We start from the raw sequence: 23,758 nt of genomic DNA, 5'->3' as shown, positions 1-23,758 counted from the left end.
AATTGATCAATATCTTTGATCAGATCAGCAATATACCAGAGTTCACATTATAGCATCCCCAAAAGTGCACCGTTAGTGGAATCAGCCCAGGCACCTGTCAGCACCTGCATTTAGCCCTTTAGCTTACCCCCCTTCCTTCTCCTCCAGCAAGTGCAGTGTCAGTAGGTCACTGTCACTTGATACAAAAGTAAAAAATATAGTTTTTTTTTTCAAAATGTGGTATTTTTTTGTTTATAGCGTGAAAAATAAAAAGCGCACAGATGATCAAATACAACCAAAAGAAAGCACTATTTGTGTGAAAAAAAGAACATAAATTTAATGTAAAGCATTGCATGACCACGCAATTGTCAGTTAAACTAGCGCAGCGCTGTATAGCAAAAAATGGCGTAAATTGCAGTATCTATACCATAGTTTGTAGATACTATAAGTTTCACACAAAGCAATCAATATACACTTATTGGTATTTTTTACCAAAAACATGTAGCAGAATACATGTTGGCCTAAATTTCTGACTAACTTTGAGTTTACTATATATTTTTTATAGCCGAAAGTAAAAAATATTGTGTTTTTTTCAAAATTTTCACAAAAATTAGCGCAAAACATAAAAAACGCACAGATGATTAAATACCACCAAATGAAAGCTCTATTTGTGTGAAAAAAGGATGTAAATTTCGTTTGGGTACATCATCGCATGACCGCTCAATTACCAGTTGAAATAGTGCAATGTCGGATAGCAAAAAAAGGCCTGGTCATTAAGGGGGGTAAATCCTTAGAATGGCAAGTGGTTAAAGCACTTTCAGCAATTACTGAGTATGCAACTTCTTTTATCTTTTAATCCTTGTTCCAGGACCACTTCTCTTGCTTTCCTATAATCAGGGTAACTCCTTTCTCTTGCTTTAACCTATGGAGCCACTCTTGCATGCAGGGACTGGAGTTGTGTTTCCCTACACTGTGTGCATCAAGAGAAACACAGTCCCTTAATCTGAGATGGCAAGACACATTCCAGCTCCTCCCAACTCCTCCCTCCTAGCTTTCTCCAATGCTAGACTGATCACATGACATCTGTGATTGGCTGTCACAGTAGTCACAGGATCAGGAGCCACTTCTACTGCTTACAGATCATTGATGGGGACCAAGCGCTGTTGTTCATAGCCTGGCGTCTGCGTGGGGAGCAAACACAGAAACATCAACTGCCTGGCAATGCATAAGTGTTGCATGTGGGCATTAAAGCCCACCCTTCCTCCACCAGACTGCACCTGTATGGCTGTCAAATTTTGACATGTGGATGTTGCTGTGTAGCTGTGTCTGCATCCACCTCTGTAGGATATCTGCATGCAACTCAGGGCAGATGCAGGTGTGAAAACAAAGGCTACATAAATTAAGCTCTACAAAGGGAAACAAATGCTGTTTAAATTACTGGAAAATGACTGCTCCCAGAAACTAACTTCTGTTTTTAAACAAATGCCCTGGGATTGCCTTCATATCTACCATGAACAATATTCCCATTGCACATGTTCCTGTAGTAGGCTAAAAAGTGGGTGGGTGCTATGGAGACTGCCAGCTGGAAACTGGTAAAATCAATAATCAACATAAATATTGCCAGCACACCAGAGATCTTCAAATAACATCCCAATGTTTTATTGAACCTGATCACATTACATCACATCACATCAGAAGAGTGCAACATTTTGATATGCCTGATGAAGAGCTCTTGTGTGGCCCTGAAATGTTGACGTTTTTGACGATCCCTGGTGTGCTGGCAATATGTACGTTGATCTTCATCTATACCAGACTCTTATCCTAGATGAGGGGCTAGTATAGATATTAATAATGGAATCCTAAAAAAGAAAAAAATGGAGTAGGGTTGCCCCTAAATATACATACCAGACCCTTATCCTTGATTAGGGTCTGCTATGAATATCAAGATGAAAAAAAATAAAAAAGTGTGGTGTCCCAACAAATTCCATACTAGACCATTAGTCAGTGTGGAATTCCCCTGTCAAAAACATACCAGACCCTTACCAGGTGTACAGTTTCATAGGTCCCCACCTTTTTAACCACACCTGGCCACAGGTCCTCAACACTCAACATGGAGAGTACTGTAAAAGGAGCCCCCCCTTAGCAAAGCACCTTGTCTCCATGTTGGTGAGGACAAGGGCATCTTCTCCACAACCCTGGCCGAATAGTTACTTGCAGGCAGGGGATGGCACTTCTCAAATCCAGAAGCCCTCTTTTAATAAAGGGGCCTCCGAATACTCCCCCAATGTGAATAATTAAGGCCACATAGTAGCCCTATTCACTCACAAAAAGGGAAGCATAAATAAAGGGGTGGGGTCTCCCCATTGACCATATTTGGACAATGATGTCCACACTATCCCCAGAGAGAAGATTAATTTTACATGTTGTGGAGAGTAACTGCAAGCTTGTAGCAATGGTGATGCCTACTGGCATCACTGTTGTGCTGGCAATTGCAATTTTGAGGTGGAAAAGGCATCAAAGACAAGCCTTTTGAGTTCATCCTTTGTTGGCAAAATGGGAAAGCAAAGGACAGTTTTGAATCTTATACCAAGATTTAAGAGGACACCCAGAAAAGTTTTATGCTTTGCTCGGATGTCTCTTGAAAGGTAAGTTTGTTTAGTATGGGTTTACTTTTTCATGGAGGTTATGAATAATCTACTTTATACTACTACTATATCTAACACCACAGACTGTATATCATTCATGGAGGATGTGTCCAATCACCTCCATAGCCACAGGTGTATAAAATCAAGCACCTAGGTATGCAGACTGCTTCTACAAACATTTGTGAAAGAATGGGTCACTATCAGGAGCTCAGTGAATTCAAGCGTGGTACTGTGATAGGTTACCACCTAGGAATGAATACGAAGCTTCCTCTGATTGGCTGAAGTGGAGAGGCATGACATCATGAACTCCACCTCCTCTAATTGGAGGAAGCTTTGTATTCATCATTAGCATACAAAGCCACCAATGAATGGCTGAGCTCCACTCAGACCAACTCTGTTTAGTTCCAGGTGTGAGACAAGAAGTTCTCCTCTCACAGCCAGAACACAGCACTGTGTACTGTATATAGCTGAACCTAATGTGCTGATATATATAGTGTGTGCATATCATATTATTCAGGATATTATCCCATATTTTATTTTACAGCTTTAATAGCTTTCTGGAAATCTTGAGGGCTGATCTGGAAGTTCAGGATTCCACATAAAGGAAGGTCATTTCACCAACAGAGGATTTCTTTGCCATCCTCTGGTAAGTAAACTATATTGACTGTAATGACTACTTTTAATAAATTGTTTGAATATTCACTTTCAGCAACCAATTATGAGCAAATTAAATACACATGAAATTGCTGTTCTCTCTAGAACAAATCTCCCCATCCCTTGCACCCCCTCCCCCCAATCCCTAGCAACTCCCAAGCACAAATATCTCTTCAAAAAAGCTCTCCTTCCCTGCATACATCTTTGTGCTTAGCAAACACCCTTTCCAGGAACAAATATCATCAACCTGATCAAAACCTACCTCCAGTACACATATATTCCTTCTTCTAAACCCTCCTTCCAAGCACACATGTCCTACTCCTCAGTAACACCTCCAAAATATGTCTTCCTCCTTAGCAGAAATTATCCCATCCATCCCTGCAAGACTTTCACCAGACCTCAGAAGGGGATGCTCCTGGAGCAGAGTGAGGGTAAGTCCTCGTAGGCCTTCCCTTAGCTCTGTCGCATGACTCATCAGACTTGAGGAGAAGCTTAGAAGAGTGTCCTTTGATCTTACCCCAGTCTTGATTTGAGGTCTGACAGGACACTTCACTTCTGCATAGCCACAGGCAACACACAATATGGCTGTGCAGGAACTGCAGGGTGTTGCTCACTCTGGAAGTTGCTCTCCCTGGGCACAGTGGAAGAGACCTAGTTCCCATGCCTAGTGGTGCTCTAAATGCTACCTCCTCCTTAGTGCAGTGATACATTGCTGCCTCAGGTGAGGATCTCCCCTCTTTTCACCTCATTGCTGGTGCACCCTTGGGTTCCACCACAGTTTCTGGTATGCTCTCCTAGGCAATAGTTGTAAACATCAATGTGGATTTTTGTTTTCTTGACCTGGATATTAAATGGTTCACATTTTTAATTTCCTAGGTTGGACTATTCTGCCAGGATTCAAGATTTAAGGGTATAAAGGGCTTTTAGCTTCTGAATTTATAAGATTTTACTGTATGTGTTCAGAAATCAAATGCAGCTCTGGTCTTATCACATTAAATAATGCAGACACAGAATTTCAATAAACTAGTTATTTCTTCCAGTAGTTTTTTTATTTGTTCTGCCAGATTAAACGATTAAGGTGGGCACGTGATCAGGACAGATATTGCATTAGATTAAGCTATTATTATAATAGCAAGATGACAGGGTAACAATTAATGGTATAACCTTGGCTTGGTATGAACAAAAGAAATTTATAAAGGGGATTTGAGATGCCATTGTCACCCACTGAGAAGAATACAAGCAGCTCAGCTTTAAGGGTGGCCAGTGGTCAACCAAGATTGTAATGAAGCTGGAAAGTAAGAAGACCCATTACAACTTTAATCAAATGACATTGTTTTACAGGCAGTCGGTTTCAATGGTAGAATAATACAACATTTCTATTTGATACGACTGATGGCTGTGGAGATATAACTCACGGCTTGAAGTTATCAGCGTAGCTATCGAAACAGCTATTAGACCATTCAAGTGTGTACTGGACCATTGAAGCTAACAAAACAATTATTGAAGCATTAAAGCAATTGAAGGGGCTATCTGAGCTGTATAGCCACTGATGAGCAGCTGAAGCATTTCTGCAGCTACTGGAGCATTGAAACTTTTCAGACTCTCAGCAATAAATGTGCACTAAGCTAAAAAGCACCAATTTAAGGAGACATGCATATTTATTTATTAAAATTTGCATTTCCAAACCAGAAATAATAAAGTGAAATATACAATCCAATAAATATGGTTACTGCTGACGGAATATGTATTACATTGTACTAAATAATGTTTAATGTAAGAATTAGAGACAATGCCAACTGCAAATTGGTAAATTCTCTAGTTGCGAACATTCTCTAGTTACAGCCAGTAAACCTGCATAAAGAGTTAGCATTCCATATTGTCAATGTGTGTCATAGTCTATTCTGCCAAAAACGTCTACCACTTTCTCTTAGCAGTTGTTTTTGTGTACTCAGGTGCAGTGCATTGTACACTTCAACTGCATATACAGTCAAGATTGGATCCAGATGCCCAGATGATGTAACTCTAGCACACATGTGCAGGAGTCACATCATCAGTGGCCACTCAATAGTGCACATTCCTCTACTGATATATTTTGAGCACAAGAAATTTCCCATGCAAACCAAGCAGTGTGTACACACCTTTGCACTGGAAACATTTATAAAGAAGTTTTTAAAAATATAAAACATTTATATGCATATAAAACACTCACATTGTAAATACACTATATTTCTTTTTATATTACAATTTAGTAGCCAAATTTTCCCAATTCATTGTAGTAACCTTTAAAGAATAAGCTGCATGTTAGGCAAAACGTGTCAGTATAAAGCCTGTATCTGTTGGGCTTGAAAATTAATAAGGCTTGTTATAAAAACCCATAGCTTCAAGAAAACGCTTCTTCTTTTTTCCATTAATCTGCAATATAATCCGTTACTATGGGTTACAGCCCTCTGTGTGTTCCTTTTGTAATCTACACTGTTTTGTAATCTACACTACATTTAGTCAAAACAAAATTAACTCTTGCAAGGCCAGGAGTAATCAAAACTTTCATGACCAGGACAAATTTTGAAGTTTTGGCATGTAGCTGTTTAACCAACATAACTTTCTTTGCAAACCAAGATGATTTTCACTTTTTTTGCACGTATGGGGCATTCATTGGTAATTTTTTAATACACTGAATATATTGTTTTAGCTTGTTTGGTGAGTAATATTTTTATTCTGTTGTTAACACTGTTCCAGATATATTCACACACATTTTCCTCATATTTATTTTGAGTACAGAGACCCCAAATGTTTTTAGGTTAGACAAGTGAACAAGTGAGCATATTTTAGACTTGCAGGTATTTGTAGTCTGCTCTTTCCACTGTAGGCAGCCCTTGACTGGAGCAGTACTACAGCCAGAGAGGAATCAGTGGTTTTCTGGTCCCCTGAGGCAGTGCTAGTTTGCTTTGTTGCATCCAGGTGACCCCTGGCGGGCATCTTGGGTCAGCAGAGTCTTTTTAAGTCCTTGCCCCTAGGTTTTGTCACTCATTTTGCTAAGTGGATAGAGCAAGGAAAGTGATTAGTGGCAAGAAAAGGTTCTGGACAAGTAGGGAAAGACTAGGGACATGCCATCCTCATTGGAAGCCTCCCCATGGTGACTGGACTGGCCAAACCGCAGTCCACCCCCTGAGGCAGACACTGTTGGTGCATCTTCATCTGCTGCATTTCTGAATTGCACACTGTGAGTGTTCCCCAGTGTGGCATTCTCCTGCTGGGATGTTTGTAGTTGAGCATTCTCTTCAGAACAAATTTGAGTTACCTGCAACCAGACTTTGTGTCATTACTGCTGCTGCACCACGCTGCATCACGCTGCACCTGCCCACAGATTTCTAGATATTAGGCATTTCCCAAGGCATTTATTTAGTATTTTACTGACTGACCTTGAATGAGTCTAATGTACAGCAGGGTCATTGCAAACAAGTTAAATAAAAAAAGATGGTGTTTAATAATTACATATTTAAAGGCTTATTATTATGAGTGCATTGTAGCGATGGCATCAGAGTGCAACCCCCAAATGAAGCATCAAACAGAAGCTGATGAAGGGGACCAGTCACTAAGGGGTTTATTTACTAAAACTGGAGGATCCAAAATCTGGTGCACTCTTACATAAAAAAAATCAGCTTCCAGGTTTTATTGCTAAAGCTTAATTGAACAAGCTGATTAGAAGCCAATTGGCTACCGTGCACAGCTGCACCAGATTCTAAGTGCTCCAGTTTTAGTAAATCTAACCCAAAGTGTGGTGGAAGCCTGCCAGAGCAAGAATAGGGTAAGTATTACAGCTCATTACTCTGCCTTTCAGTTTGGTATGGATTTTGAAGGAGGCACCTCATGAAAAAAACAAAAACCGCATGAGTTTCCCTAGAAAATCTATATATACCCATATATAGGCAATGATGCAACCCCTCCAATCCCTACTCATTTGCTTACATGGCTGGGGATTCTCATGTATGTTAATAAGATGAGTGATGACATCAGCTTCCTTAGCAACCACTGACAGCCAGAAGCTGTCACATTCAACATTCAGACAAATGTCAGAACAGCCAGAGTTCAGTCCAAACTTATGTCCAGACTATCTACCACACGGAAAAGGACATGTGGGAGTGGTGCTGGTAGTGCTGTGCCATGACGTGCCATATGCAGAAGGTAATACAGATGATTGTTGCATGTAATATGGAGGCTGGAGACATTGTATGTAGTTGAGGGACATAAGGTGCTGGATGCAGTAAAACTGAAAAAGGAAATGGGGTTGACTTACTAAAAGCAAACAGGCTGTTTGTTTTGCAAGGGAAGTTTTACTTTGCAGGGGAATTCGCCCCAGAGTTTAATGAATAAGGTAAAGCTCTGCTGACTTCACAGAGCACAGCACAGCCATCCAAAGCAGTGTGATTACAGTAAAGCACAGACTCAAGCAAAACAGCACACAGTGCTCATGTTAACCCCTTCCTGCCCAGTGCCACTAGTACAGTGTCAGTGCTTTTTTGATCACTGATCACTGTATTGGTGTCACTGGGGATGTCAGTGACACCAAGTCAGTTCCCCCCAGTGTCAGAATGCCTGCCGCAGCCCCACTACAAGTTGCTGATCGCCGCCATTACTAAATAAAAATAAAAATTCCAGTATCTATACTGCCATTTGTAAATGCTACAACTTTCACGTAAACCATTTAATTTAGATGTATTGGGATTTTTTTTTTGCAAAGACATGTAGCAGAATACATTCTGGCCTGCATTTATGACGAAATTAGATTTTTTTCCATTTTTTTACTGGACATGTTTAATAGCAAAAAGTCAAAAATACTGTTTTTTTTTCCTCAAAATTGTTGGTCTTTTTTTTTATAGCGCAAAAAATAAAAAGCACACAGTTGATCAAATACCACTGAAAGAAAGCTCAATTTGTGGGAAAAAAAAGGACATACATTTAATTTGGGTGACCATGCAAATGACCATGCAATTGTCAGCTAAAGTGATGCAGCGCCGTAACGCAAAAAATGGTCTGGTCAGGAAGGAGGGTAAATCCTCAGGAGGGCAGGTGGTTAAGTAGTGGTCCAGGCATGCAATAGTGAGGGATATATGACTTTACCAGGCTGTTAAGGAGCCCCCAGCATCCCTAACAACCTGTAACAGTCAGTAACCATAGCTCATCTTCTGTCAGTGGGGCTCCCCACTGACAGCAGAATGTAAACAAAAATAATTGACGGTATTTACAAAAATGGAAAAAAAAAACAGCGTGCCGCCCCCAAGTCCATACCAGGTCCTTCAGGACTAGTATGGATATTAAGGGGAACCCCATGCCAAGATGAAAAAAAAAAAACACAACGTGGGGTCCCCCCAAAATCCACACCAGCCCCTTATCTTAGCATGCAGCCTAGCAAGTTAGGAAAGGGGGGACAAACCAGGACCCCTCCCCTTCTGAATCAGACCAGGTCACATGCCCTCAACATGGCTCCCCCCCAAGCAGCTCCCCCCCAAAGCACCTTGTTCCCACTCTGGGCAGTGGTTGTGGGGGTCTGGTGGTGGGGGCTTATTAGAATCTGGAATCTCCCTTTAAAAAGGGCCCCCACCCCCATGTGAATGAATATGGGGTACCCATACGCATTCACCAAAAAGTGTTAAAAGTGAGTAAACCCACAGCCAGTTTTTGACAAGTCCTTTATTTAAAAACCAAGGTGTTTCACCTCCAGCTACAGGACTCATAGTCCAGTCTGTGTCTCTGTAGTGTGTGCTTCACCTCCAGCTACAGGCCTCACGGTCCAGCATGTGTCTCTTCAGTGTGTGCTTTACCTCCAGCTACCAGCCTCACAGTCCAGTCTGTGTCTCTGTAGTGTGTGCTTCACCTCCAGCTACCAGCCAGCCTCACGGTCCGGCCTGTGTGTCTTCAGTACGTGCCTCACCTCCAGCCTCACAGCACAGCCTATGTCTCTGCACTGTGTGTCGCATCAGCTCAAGCCTCATAGTCCAGTCTGTGTCTCTGCAGTGTGTGCTTCACCAACAGCTTAGAGCCCTTACAGTCCAGTCTGTGTCTGCAGTGAGTGTTTCACCTCTGACTCGTCTCATGGTCTGACCTGTGCCTCTGCAGTGGTTGCTTCATTGCCAGCTCCAGCCTCACAGTCCAGTCTGTGCCTCTGCAGAGTGGCAATAAGGAGGCCATAAGCCACCACCCGGAGAGGCACGGGGTGTGCCAGGCCAATAACCAGAGCTGGAGCCCCTGCAGGCTGTCATGCAGAGACTGTGCATGTGCTGCCTGCTGGTCTGGAGACCAGAGATTCATAGTACTGTTGGGGATACTGCAACAGGGCACAGAACAGGTTTCACTTCAGGGGCTGGGAGATGCACCCATGAACTTTGCAGTCTCCTCACACTCATGGATTGGATTTGGATTGCTTTTATATAGCCGATGGGTGTTTCAGTCTTGTATCAGTTTGGACCATTTATCTTCTAAAGAAGGCCTACAACCACCATCAGGCTTACCAGAACCAAGTCTACCAATCAGGACGTCTCCTACCTTGCTCTACCGCTTCCATAGGCAAGCCCCTGGCCTCAGCATATCCTTTCTTTTCTTTTAGATTTAGGCCTGAACAGATGGCAGCTGCAAAATTTAAGCTGAACCAGCTTCTCACCACCAAACTGATCTTGAACCATTTTGTCACCACCATATTGACCCTGAACCAGCTCCTCACCATGCAGAGCTCTGGTTGGGGGAATCTGGCTGGGCCAGTAGAAGATTATTTGAAGCAGTATAAAGAACCTGAGTGTTATGTAGCCAGTTATGCTGTAGGTCATAGAGGGGTCCACCCACCCAGAAGCCTAAGAAGAAGCTTGGCAGGCTGTGTCCAGGAAGTCTCAGCCCGCCAGTCTGGGGAAGAAGTGGTTCCAACTATATGACAAATCTTTATGGTCAGCAGCCTGGACCTTGACAAGGACCCTTTGGCTACCTAATGCAGTTTTATTTTTCATAATCTCTGCAGAGATACTTAGAGGACATGCAAGGTTTGTATTGGGGGGGGGGGGGGGGATGGACACACAGTATGGACAATGGATGTTTTCAAATGGGCAACAGAGATCAGGGTTTTATTCCCAGCTGAGCCAGTTTTCACACGATAACAAGTAAGGCCCTCACCCTCAGCAGCAGCAAACACCATTATAGTCTTAATATTCTCAGCAGCAATTAGTCCTCCAGGCTGAAATCTAATATCTGGACTTCTTTGCCCCAGTGTCCTTCCAGCCGGCCTGTGTAGTGCAGTTTCACCCTAAAGCAGCAGTTTCAATTTCTTACACCTTATAGTCGGCAACAGCAATTGGGTTCTCTCGCTAAGCAGCAAATAGCTTCTCAGTTTTATGATCATTATCTGATTTCTCTGTCAATGTGTTCTAGCAAGCCTGTGCATCCTAAGTTATTTATACAGCAGCAGTCCCCATCTCTTGCACCGTACATGCAGCAACAGTAGTTGGATCCCCCCAGCAGTCTGCAAGGTCAGTTATCATATGTTCAACATGATCTGCAGTACTCAACTTTATTTAAGCCAGGATCCTCCTCATCCTTTTCAGTATCCGGTGCACAGCAGGGGAGCAGCTATTTTAACCAAATGCTCCCATTCACCACAGCAGAGGACAGAGGTATGGTGGGAGAGAAGGAGATTTAAACAAAAAATTCCCTCCATTATCATAGGGAATGTGAGATCTTTGGCGAATAAGGTGGATGAGCTATTGGTGTTAGTTCAGAGTCAATGTGAGCTTCGTGAGTGTAGCATTATATGTTTTTTGGAAACATGGCTGCACAGAGGTTTACAGATTGTTAAAGTGGACAGGGAGTGCACAAGGAGTGGTAAGAGGAAGGGAGGGGGCTTGTTATTTTTGTACACAATAGATGGTCCAACCCTGGTCACATAACTATTAAGAAAAGGTCAGCAACCTAGATATAGAGTTATTGGTTGTAGGGCTTCAGCCTTATTACTTGCCCAGAGAGATTCCACATGTTATTGTTGTGGCAGTATATATTCTACCTTCTGCCACCTCAACATTGGTAAGTGATGGCATCCACAGCGTTATTGGAAAACTTCAAACTAAAAATCTTAGGTGATTTTAATCATGTCACATGTCACCATGGAGAAAACATAAACATTGACTAACTTTACACAGTTTGTGAGCTGCCCAACTAGAGAGAGTAAGACCCTGGTTCTGCTGTATGCCAATGTGGAGAATACATACAGCTGTTTCCTCTTCCACTTCTGGGCAAATCAAATCATATTATGGTCTACCTCGATCCTAGTTATGTGCCCCTGGTTAAGAGACAACCTATGACCACCAGATCAGTGAAAAGATGGTCTGAGGAGTCCCTTGAATTATTGCGGAAATATTTTGAAGGGACGGATTGGCATGTACTCTGTGAGCCACGTGGAAGAAACATTGATGGGCTTACTGAGTACATAACACATTATATTAATTTATGTGTAGATTCTATTGTTCCAACAAGAAATGTTCATTGTTATTCAAATAATAAACCATGGGTAACCAGGGATATGAAGGATATTCTTAACTCCAAGAAAATGGCTTTTAGAGTGGGTAATAGGGAGGAGTTAAAAGTGATTCAAAGGGACCTAAGGATGAAGATTAGAGAGGCAAAGGAGAAATGTAGAAGAAATTTGGAATGGAAATTACAGCAAAACAAAGTGAGAGAGGTCTTGAACCATTACAGGTCTCAAGCCAGTTGGTGGAGGAGGCTGGGAGAGATGCGGAGAGGGCAAATGAACTGAACCATTTTTAATAATAGGTTTGATTCGGAGGCCCTCGTTTTGACTCCCTCAGGTATAAAACAAAGTTGTAGGAGAGCGAAGTTGAGTCAAGTACTCTCCACTCCTCATACTAATGTCCTTCCTCCTTTAGTGTGTGTTCTGATTCCCCCCTATTGGATACTTTCACCGGTTTTTCTTTTTATAAGAACAACTCTATTCCTCCTTTACAGAAAAGTGCATCAATTTTTTTTTTACAGCTGATCAGGTGAGTAGACAATTGAGGACACTTAGTGAGAAAATCAGAAGGCCCTGATAGTGTTCACCCCAGGGTGCTCAGGGCATGTGCAAACCAACTATGGGGTGTCCTTCAATGGGTCTTTAACTTGTGCCTGACTCTACAAAAGGTCCCTGTGTTGTGGAAGACATTCTGCCTTGTCCCCTGTACTGTGGCTCCAAGGATTACAGACCAATGGCTATGACCTCCCACATTATGAAGACCTTGGACAGACTTGCTTTACATGACTTGTTTTAATCAGTTACGACCCATGATTAGCAAATATGTAAACCCTTTGCAGTTTGCCTACCAGCCAAGACTGTGAGTTGAGGATGCTATCATCTTCATGCTAAATTGCATGTATGCATACCTGGATAAGCTAGCAAGCACTGCGAGGGTCAAATTTTTTTACTTCTCCAGTGCTTTTGATACTATTAGGCTGGATCTCTTGGGTGAAAAGCTAACAGCAATACAGGTTAATGTTTCCCTTGTGTCATGGATTGTAGACTACCTGGAAGATTACAGCATGTGCGTTTGCAAGACTGTGTGTCGGATGGGTTGATTAGTAATATTGGGATTCCCCAGGGGAAAGTTCTCTCTCCCTTTCTTTTTACTGTCTATAACACTGATTTCAGTTATCAGACAGAGTCTTGCCATCTTAAGAAGTTTTCTGATGACTCTGCGGTAGTTGGATGTATCAGGGATGGGGAAGAAATTGAGTATAGGACTGTGGTGGAGAACTTTGTCACGTGGTGTGAGGATAATCATCTGTATCTAAATGTGACAAAGAAAAAGGAGCTGGTCTTGGATTTGACAAGAAAGAAGGCACCTGTAACCCCTGTCTCCATCTGAGGAGTGGATGTAGTAGAGAATGACATGTATCTGTAGGTGAAAGAACACTGAGGTGCTCTATAGGAAGGGCAAGAGCTGCCTCTATATTTTTAAGGGGGCTGGGGTCTTTTAACATCTGCCAGACAATACTGAAGATGTTTTATGATTGGTCAATGCTCTCCTGTATGCAGTTGCATGCTGGGAAAACATTCTTAGGGTGGTCGATACCAACAGACTTAACAAACTGATTCGAAAGTGATGTTGTTGGATTGAAATTGGAGTCTTTAACAACAGTGTTAGAAAGGAGAATGTTGTTCAAGATACATTCAATCTTGGATAGCTCCTCCCACCCACTCCACAATACACTAGTCAGTCTGCGAAGTACTATCAGCGACAGATTGTTATAACCACAATGCACCACAGAGCAACACAGGAAATCATTTTTGCCTGTGGCCATCAAATTATATAATCCTCTGTGAGTACGGAATGTGAGGATTTAATCTGGTTTATGCTCTGGATTTTATGTAGTTTTCATAGTATGTTGGTATTAGGTTAATTATGATTTTGGGTAATGATAGAGAAAGTGGTACACGATTTGCATTTTGGTAGTTTGATTTTCTGTTATTTTTTAATCTGTTATTTATTCTATGGTATGTTTTAATAGTATGAATGGTTTATTAGAGTATAGTTTTAATTTAGTTTTATTGCTGTTATTGGTAATTTTATTGTGTCATTGTTTCTTGTTCCGTTCCTTGTTGTGTTCTTATGTTGTCCTCATTGAATGTGGCTGTATTTTAGTAATTTTCCTTTGGGATTAATAAAGTATTCTGATTCTAAATGCAGAGTGAGAAATGAGTAGAGGTGAAGTTAGGAAAATGCCATTTTTTGGACAAGAGTAAAAACGCTTCAGGCTTCCTCCTGGATGTGTAATTGTTTTAGGAAAGAAGAATATGACATTAAAATACGTTGATTCCTCTTCCATAATGAAAAATAGGATTTGTTTTTGTAGGGTGATGAGGACAAGAATGTTTTTGACAGATCCTTTTGTAGCATTGCAGGAATACACTCTATGGAGGCCCCATTGGCCCTCACAGGTTTCTAGAGGTTTCTTATGTGCACGCTCTAGTGGGATAAAATTGAGCCATGTAGTGTGCACATTGACCGCTAGATGGAGAAGACTACCACACTAGTATAATATGCATACATAAGTTGTACCAAATTTTTTTGCGAACTGACAGCTGAAAGAAGATGAGCTTTTAAGAGACAAACTCTAATGTGAACCTGATGTATGTGGATTATGTACTTTAAACTGCTATTGAATACATTACATTAATACAGTATTTTCTCTATAGAGTCTTTAATGTAAAGTTTTTGTTTCTTTGAGTTTATTCATTTTTTTCTATCTTTTGTAAACAAGTAATTGTAATTTTCTTTTAAGATCAGATCAATATTATTTTGATTCATTGTTGCAGGGCCTATGAACATCATGGAACCCGTAGGCGAGTGCCTATTTTTTAATCTGGCACTGTGCTGTAGACTTTAACACTGGTGAGTGTGTATAGTGTACTTGGAGCTAATTCCCAGTTGTCTATTTGTCCCTCATTTCACTTCCAGTATATATAGGAAAGTAGGGACTGTTTACAATGTAACCTCTATTAATCTGATAAACAGTGTAATTTTTGGTAGAATCCACATTTCTTTTGTTTTCTATATGAGTAGCCAGCTGTGAATTGAGAATTGATAGAAGCAGCACAGTGAACATTTGGAATTGTCCTCCTTTCCAGTGCATTTTGTAATAAATCATATTTAGTATAAAAACTTCAGACAGATCTTTGTTGTGCAGCTCTATGTCCCTCTACATTCCTGAACTACATTAACATTGGAAGTTGGAAGCCTGCTGAAAATATATTTTAATAGAAGCTGTGTGGCACTTGGCAGATGACTTAATGTAGATCAAATTCAGGTAAGTATGACTAATTCTGAAAGCATTGGCACAGGAGGATGGATGGAGGGCTGCAAAGAATTAGTGCAATAAAAAGCCTTTTCTTTAAAGCGGAACTTTACCCATAACAATTTGATTACAATACATTCCACATTAATAATTATGCTGCCAAAATTAGTGCGTGCTTTAAATTGCCTAGAGCATTGTTCTTGTTTCTTCTTGCTGGAGACTGCCATTTTGCTGAAGCCCAGAGCCACTGAACACCACTAAATCTTTAGGCTGTCAGCAGACTTGCCTCTACAAATTTGGCACAGTGCCGAGAAATAGAGAGCAACTGAGCATGGGCAGAGCACGGTGAGACAGTGTATTACTGGATTTTAAACAGTATAGGCACTTTGTAAGGGACCGCCTGGCGGTACCACTAGCGCTCCACTGATTAGGCGTCCCAAGAGCACGGAATCTAAGACCCAGAGTACTTGTTCACCAGAGCCCCTGATGGTGGGGATGGATTTGGAGTACCCTGAGACCAGGTCGTGGCTCCTGAGTATACCTGTCAGTGGTAGGGGTATTCACCAGGGGCTCCCGCGGGGAAGAGCCTGATATGAGGAGGTCGGGTGACCCCGGTGGGATGGATGGACGGATGAGCAGTTGCAAGGTCAGACAAGCCGGGTCGGTAACAGTGGGGTCGGTGCGGTACAAAGCAGCAGGCAGAGAATACTCGGGTCACACGCCAGGTCAGCAACAGGAGGTCAGATCTAATAAGGGGCATCCCGGAGAGAGGTCAGGCAAGCCAGGGGTCAGGGTAGGAGAATACAGCAAGGTCAGGTCCAATCTGGGTCAGCAACTTACAGAAAACAGGATCACAGGTACAGGTATGCAGAAGAGACCAGAAGGCACTGAATGACAGCTCAGGGCCGTTTAAATATTGCGCCCTGCGCTGTCATTGGTGCCCGGTGCGCGACTGCGGTTCCTACTGCGCATGCGCGAACCTGAATGCCGCGGCCGGCCAGGACCTGGTGCCCGCGTCGCTGCACAGAGCGGCGCACTGCGCCTGCGCTGGGACCAGCGCCACGGGGATCCCTGACACACTTATTTTTATTGTGCAACAAGGCTATTCCTGTAAAATGGGCCATCCTGAAACAATCTAGCAAGACCTAATTTGTTAATTAAAGTTCCACTTTAAATAAAACGTTAATGAACTTGGAATTAAAAAATGAATCTGCTAAAGCTAAACCTTACTAAAGTATAACAAAGCAAAACACTAAAGGAAGCAGTAAAACTTTACTAAAGCTTGCTATGTGCTTTAAAATTGTTTGTGGGATTGATCATTCATTTGATATATGATTTACTTTCTATAAAACACCATCTATTTATCTCTTGCTACATGTGTGTTTTCTTCTGAAGCCCTCTGTTTTCCAAATACGTGTCCATTCAGATTTAGAAAAGGCTCCAGCTGACTATCTGAATAGGGCCAGAGTCAAATGGTCTACAATGCATGTGTATTAAATAATGGCTAGCATTAGCAGCCATTCTCTATCCCTCTGCATTGATTTCACACTTCTCTATCCTGTTAGCTTTATACCATTTACTTTAACACTGACTTTTCTGTTAGTATGTCATCTACATTTACTCTGCTTGAAAAGACTTTAGGACTTATTTCAATATAGAAGTTCAGCTGCAGCTGTGGATCATAAAACATGTCTGAAAGTGAGCATTAGTCTGTAATGCTATGTCTCCCAACTTTCACCACCCATAAATGGCTAAACTTGTTTTTCATCATCATAAGTAAGCTTTGAATTCTGCAATCAGATTTTTTTTGCTTTGGAATTATTTATTTGAAGACATTTCAGTACAAGAATGTAAAAAAATAAGTGCAACTCGTAACTCATAACATGCATTGTCAAAAAAAATCCTTATACGTATATTTAAAATCAATACCAACTTAAAACGAATTATGTCCGTTTCTATGCATTAATAATTCATGAAAATCAGATGTGAAAACTACACATACAAAAAATTAATAAATCATACAACAAAAACAGTGATACATCAATAAATAAATATTAAAATATATTAAGAAATATTGTTCTTTGAGTTTTTATCAAAGTCTATGAAATGTAAACATCTCCTCAAGTGAATAAAGTGCTTCAGTGCTCTCAAACAGGACATGTGACAATACTTCATGTGGTACCTGTCACAAGTTAGCCTGCAGTTTCTTGTTTGCGTTCTTCTCTTCTTGCTGCAGTGCTGTTTCTGATCCCTTCACAAGTGTGTTTGTCTGTGCTCACCTATGGGCGTTGTCTGCTGTTCTCTGGGTTTTATTTCCTTCCCTTCCATCACTTCCTTGGTCCGCCTCCTTGTTTGCCTGCCTATATAAGATATGCCTGAGCAATTTCCTAGTTGTCGGAGCTCCTGTGTGTTGCTATTGCCTGTATCCTGCAATGACTACTTGTGTACCTTCGTTCTCTGACTGTGCTTGTTTTCTGCTTGCCCTGACCTCCTGACCTTGGCTAGTCTATCGGATTTCGGCTTGTCTCCTCCCATTGTACTCTGCTCCCACGAGCGGTCTCCTAATCCTTAGCTGGGCGTACCTGGGGGCCCCGACCTGGTCCCAGCTTGCTGCAAGTCCATCCCCACCATCAGGGGCTCTGGTGAAGAAGCAGACTGGGGCTTAGACTCCGCACCCTGGGGAACCCCAAGTTGAGTATCTACAAGGGCTCACTACCACAGGTGCTGACAGTTTGCTCAGGCCATGAGCTCCTCGGAGACACTGCAGCCTCTCCTGGAGCAAATTCAATGTTTGGAGCAGAGAGTCGATGTCCAGCAGGCCTATCAAGAACAAATTATGCACTGTCTGCAGGAACTCTCCTCCCAGGTGGATCAGCTGCAGGTTGTGTCCACTTCCTCACCCTCTGTTTCAGCTGTCCTGGCTCCTGCTCCGGTTCCTGCTGCTCCAACTCCCGCTGTTCCCCCCAGTGGAACACAGTCCTTTGAGTTTTCATCAGAAGTTTCCCCTTAAGCCTGGCCCTAAAAAAGTGGGTAGACCTCATAAGAAGGGGGGTACTGTCACAAGTTAGCCTGCAGTTTCTTGTTTGTGTTCTTACCTCTTTGCTGCAGTGCTATTCCTAATCCCTTCACATGTATGTTTGCCTGTGCTCACCTATGTGCGTCGTCTGCTGTTCTCTGGGTTTTATTTCCTTCCCTTCCATCACTTCCTGGCCCGCCTCCTTGTTTGCCTGTCTATATAAGATACACTCAGTCTAGGCCACTGTGCCTGAGCAACTTCCTAGTTGTCGGAGCTCCTGTGTGTTGCTATTGCCTCTATCCTGCATTGACTACTTGTGTACCGACCCTGGCTTTGTTCTCTGACTGTGCTTATTTTCCGCTTGTCCTGACCTTGGCTAGTCTATCAGATTTCCGCTTGTCTCCTCCCATTGTACTCTGCTCCTCTTCCTCAGCTGGGCGTACCTGGGGGCCACGAATTGGTCCCAGCTTGCTGCAAGTCCATCCCCACCATCAGGGGCTCTGGTGAAGAAGCAGGCTGGGGCTTAGACTCCGCGCCCTGGGGAACCCCAAGTTGAGTATTTACAAGGGCTCACTACCACAGGTGCTGACAGTACCACACACCATATAAATTGTTCCAACACACCATATAAATTGTTCCACCAGTGATAATAGGTGTCTGCTCACCTTAGCAGTAGGACTCCTTAATTACAGGAGTTCTTAAGCACTAGAGACACCCTCTGGACAACTGCTCCTTCACCACTCTTCTCCTTAAAAACACAGGACTAAGCCTCAGAGAGATATGCAGCTGAATGCCCTACAGGGTTAAACTTCTCCTCCACTTCACCAGTCATATATCAATCAGAATACAAGGGAATAAAAACAACTCATAGTGCTCTATGTCAAATAGTTTATTAAAAATAACAGTAAATGCACTTACATCAAGTAATATCAGAAGTACACGTACAAATGCAATTTGGCAAAAATTCTTCCTCAACAGAGGCCAATAGCCTCATCTGTGATCCTGATCCTGCAGATAGCACTCAGATCAGCTCTGTGTAGTGTGATTACATCACCAACAGGCACCACCTCTACTCATTACCTTTGTGTTATTCTTATTTCGAGTGTAACATGTTCTAGCACATGTTCCCTCACCCCCCAATTCCCCCCCCCCCCATCACAGCAGGAGGGGGTTCCTCTCCCCACAAATGCTATCACATTTTAAAATCGCTCATTCAGCCGCATCATTCATTCACAGTAATCTGTGAATGAAGAAACTACAGGTCCTGTCTTCCACCACAGCAGACAGCTTGTAGTTTCAAAGGACTGTGAGAGTGCTGATCAACTTGCTCATATTTCATTTCCAAGTTCTGCAGCTTTCCAACTGAAAGCCTAGAAAGAAGCATGAACAGAAAGCTGTAGGACTTTTCTGCAGGAGCCTAACATTGTACAAAGGATCCACTAACTGGGGATACAATGCTTTGCAGGCTCCTAGAGGAAAAAATAATACACTTTTTTTTTCTTGCAAAAATATGTCCATTTATTATTTTTCCCCAAAGGTAAACTTAGCCTTTCAGTAATAATCAGTCAAATTGTGTAGCAGTTTTTGCATTTTCATCTTCCTTCTTGCAGTTCAATCTAAAAAATAAAATCTAGAACAAAGGATTTAGATTTTTTTTTAAAAAGTCAGTGTAGCGCTACCCATGCTGGAGACATCTGCAAAGAATGGGTTCTCTTATTAGTTGCCTTGACCTTTCCAAAAATCTCAACCTCTCTGACGTACCTGGGGGGGGGGGGGGTGTAGCCCTATATAAATATATATACAGATAGTACCATAAAGCCCACTGTACTGGTATCTGACACCCAGCAACAATTTTCTCTTAGATATATGAATAACAAGTCAGAGAATAAAAGGGTAACTCAGTATATTGTAAGTCAATAGGTAACCGTATAGATATAAATTGGATTGAGAACAAGATTGACAATAAATTGACATTCAAGTTATTAACTGACGGCATGTAAGGTACCCTTAGAGTTGAGTCTCCATTCAAGCTTAAACCGTAACAATGCCACCAGTAGTGCAACCATGAGCATAGAAGGAATTTGAACTAAAAACAGGTAGGGTTATACTGCTCACGTGCACTGAGGTTAGCTATGCAAGGCCTAGACTGAATGGAAAACATCAACCAAAAAGTGATGACAAAATAGACTAAAGGGACTAATGGGGGGATAATAGGAGGGACAGTCTCTAATATGATCTATCTGTCAGCTATCATTGGTGCCCTTGAAGAACATTGGTGCACTTGATAAAAATTCCCTTGAAATCCTGCATGCAATGAATAGTCAATCAGCTTATCTTAGTAGAGTACTTAGTGTCTGTCAGGAATGGACTCACCAATGATGGTGGGACTCACCTGCCTTGTGGGCTGCAGTACCAGGGCTGGCCAGCGGGTGCTCTCAGCAACCAGAAGCTCATTCCTGCAATCAGCCATCACCTGAGGCTGATTGCAGGAGGTGTATTTAAGGAATGGCCAGACTTGCAGTCAGTGCCTTGGTGTTTGTTTCCCATACCTGGGGTCGCACATTCCCTGGTAGATCAGGGCACAGAGTTCTCTGAGGTGCAACCATTAATTCAGGCTTGTGTGGAGTTGGCTTCAGCTAGAACCCCTGAAAGCAGGGATGACTTTTTTCCCCCATTCAGTGCAGATCAAGTGGAATCGCTGGTATGGTTGTTGGAGGAGGATCCAGATTGCTTCCATGAGCATTATGCAGCTTGTCCATCACATGTGCTAGTGGAGTGTATAGACGCAGTGCAGTATTTGGCCAGACAGGCTATGTGTAAGCGGAGTTGTGTTCAACCCATACTACAGTCCTGGGCAGACTTGTTACACCCAGCCTCAGTCAGCTTGCAACAAGCCAGTCCTGCTTCTCATCATTCCTCTGCTCAAAGCTCTCTTCCTGCACTCCCGACAGCACCCCCAATGACAGCCCAGTATACCCTGCTAGCTACCACATGTCAGTACCCCGCTCCCACTCGCTGCACCTATCCTGCCTGTAACCCTGTAAAGAAGTCCTCTGTAGCAACTGCTCCCTCCTCTGTTCCATCCCCCAGCTCTTCTCTGCCTACAGCTGCTCTATCCGTTTACAAACCTGCGCTTACTTACAGTGCTCCAGTAACTAAAACCAGGAAAAGGCGAAAATTATTTTCAACCAGTACCATCCTACCAGTATCCAAACCGGTCAGTCTGCCGTCTGTAAACCCGCCTTCCGTTGTTCAGCCTGATGCCCTGATGCCTGATGACCCAGTGTACGCTACCCAGCCTGATGACCCGATCCGGCCTGATGACCCGGTCCGGCCTGATGACCTGGTCCGGCCTGATGATCCTACCCAGCCTGATGATCCTATCCAGCTTGATGATCCAGCCTGATGACCCGTTGTTCGTGATCCAGCCTGATGACCCGATTGAACAGGTTCTACTGTTCAATTTTTCAAAATAACCCATAGAATGCTTTGCTATTAATACAATTGATTTAAAATCATTACAGTTTTGTCTTAAGTGCAGTGAACTATATTAACAAATCACAATGTGCCGCTTATGATGTTGTGTTAATGAAATACAAAGGGAGGAGCATGTTTGATCTGGGAGAGAGAGCGCAATACACAGCAAACTGCTCCTGCAGGTCTAAGAGCAGCATGATCTTTACACATGCTTACTCTGAAGTGTGAGGGAGGAGGCGGCCTGGTACTTTCATTTAACTGCATATGAGGCTTCTCTCTTTTTGAGCTGGGGTGGAGACCAAGTTTTGAGTTTCCATATATTGATCGCTCATTGGTCAAGGTTTATCTGTTCATGGAATTTTGGCCTGCAACTGATCTGATAGTTCCATTGGTACAAATAAAGCCCATTTTGTTACGGCTTATTTATAAGATGAGCTCATACCCTATTGGTGTCTGGTGGTGGTCTGAACATTTTTGGCTTATATTACATAGTTACATAGTTAATCTGGCTGAAAAAATACAAAAGTCCACCCAGTTCAACCAAAAAAAAAAAAGTTATAATTCTATACCCACCATTGATCCAGAGGAAGGGTAAAAAATCCAGCAAAGCATGATGAAAAAATCCCTTCCTGATCCCCCGAGAGGCAACTTTACCTGTAAATGTTAGTATCTAATTATATTGTGTGTATCTGGGAAATAATCCAGGCCTTTTCTAAAGTAATCCACTGAGCTGGCCAGAACCAACTCTTGAGGGAGTCTATTCCACATTTTCAAGGCTCTTACTGTGAAGAAACCCCTCTGTATTTGGAGATTAAATCTCTTTTCCTCCCGATGTAAAGAGTGCACCCTTGCCCTCTGTGATGACCTAAGGGTGAATAACTCTACACCGAGTTCACTATATGAACCACTGATGTATTAGTGGTATTACAAGTATTACTGACACTGAAGTTTACACTTTATTGTCTGGACATTGATTTCACTGAAAATGGGCTTGCACCTTGTTTATTATTATATTGATTCATGGTTGATGTGTTTTATATATCTTTGATGGTTATTTCTCTTTTGAGAGTTGTATCATATTTTATGCATGAGTGTTTAATAGCACAGTACTATACAAACAGATCATATTAACAAATCAGATTTCATCTGTAGTGGTCACGAATGCTATGGGTTACTGCATTTAAGAACAAACACTCCTAACTGAATAAGATCTCTGCTTCTCTTTCTTTCTTAAAATTTAACTTTGATCATTATATTTTTTTTCTCTGGCTATTATGCAGGAAGCAGGTTCTATGTTGTTTATTTTCTTTATTTATGATTATCTTTTCAAAATTCATTTTAATGAAATAGCATGTTTACTTTTTTCCTATTCTCTTTATACTAAATTTTTAAGATTTTGTTTCCTCATTTTATTGGAGAAAGAGAGAAACCTTGCCATTTGTGCTAGTTGTTCCTCCTGAATAAAGTAGGAGGAAAAAAAAATCAGTCATTTCAAAAGTCTTTCTTTTTGCAATTGTGGGTGAGATATAAAACACTGCCTCACTTTAGGTCTGCACATTTGATTAAGCAAAAAAAGGAGCCAAAGACTCGTGTCATTTGGAACTTCTGTAAGTAAAAAAAGAAAAGCAGAAGGTAAGGGATGAATACTTGGGTAAATCAGTAATAGAGCTAAAGGGCGTATGCCTGTAGGGAATATGTTGGCATAAAAGAGCTTTAAGAGAGGCCATTCATGCTGACAAAGAGAGATTTGAAATGCTCCCTTTACAAAAGCATGAAAGGATGGGCAAAGGGTGTTCTGAGACAGAGGGGAAATCATACTGCTATGAACAGCTCTAATAAGCTTTTAACTATTTTTGCATTATGGTGTTGCTTATCATTTTATTCCCATCAAAAAGGTATCTCTGGAGTGTAGATATTTCTCCCCTTGAAAACAAATGCATTTATAGAAAATAGTCTGAATATATGTTCTATAAGAAAAATAAAGATATAGTGCATGACAACTTGCAGACTCCAGAAGAGGATTTTCTCGTTGCACATATTTTATTTAGTGAAACTCGTCACAAGAGAAACATGAAGGCTGCAAATACTGACCCTCTTCAAAATGTGTCAATTCTGGCTGACATTCTACTCTCTTGCTTCAATACTTAGTGACCCAGAACAGATA

The 23,758-nt window shown here is 41.9% G+C and overlaps 1 long non-coding RNA gene across 1 annotated transcript in view; it reads left to right on the top strand.

Annotated features, from left to right (window-relative positions):
* Window positions 1-23,758, top strand: part of LOC149446018 (uncharacterized) — a 146,549-nt gene that overhangs the window by 69,393 nt on the left and 53,398 nt on the right. The window contains exon 3 of the long non-coding RNA XR_016306283.1: window positions 3,169-3,270. This is a non-coding gene — a long non-coding RNA (uncharacterized LOC149446018). The remainder of the gene's footprint in view (window positions 1-3,168; window positions 3,271-23,758) is intronic.

This window comes from Staurois parvus, unplaced genomic scaffold (genome assembly GCF_062004578.1).
Source record: "Staurois parvus isolate SC_StPar_1 unplaced genomic scaffold, SC_StPar_1.0 ptg000701l, whole genome shotgun sequence".
Taxonomy (NCBI): domain Eukaryota; kingdom Metazoa; phylum Chordata; class Amphibia; order Anura; family Ranidae; genus Staurois; species Staurois parvus.
This window is presented reverse-complemented; position numbering and strand designations above follow the sequence as displayed.